This window comes from Etheostoma spectabile, chromosome 19, assembly GCF_008692095.1.
Source record: "Etheostoma spectabile isolate EspeVRDwgs_2016 chromosome 19, UIUC_Espe_1.0, whole genome shotgun sequence".
In the NCBI taxonomy this organism is placed as follows: Eukaryota; Metazoa; Chordata; class Actinopteri; order Perciformes; family Percidae; genus Etheostoma; species Etheostoma spectabile.
In genome coordinates, this window is record NC_045751.1 from 12,507,110 (window position 1) to 12,507,314 (window position 205).

Below are 205 nucleotides of genomic sequence, written 5' to 3' on the forward strand. Positions count from 1 at the left end.
AAAGCGCTTCATTTTTGACAACCTGAGTTTGATTTCAAAGACAGGAAGACGTAGGTTTGTTGTGAAGGCGTTTTGTCAGCGATGGTGCATGTACACCATCGTATATGCCTAACCAACCTGCAGTCCTCCTCGAAATCGCCTTTGAAGTTTCATTGCTTAGTCTAAAATTGCTAGTTGATGGTGCTGGATGTGAAAGGGGGAGCAG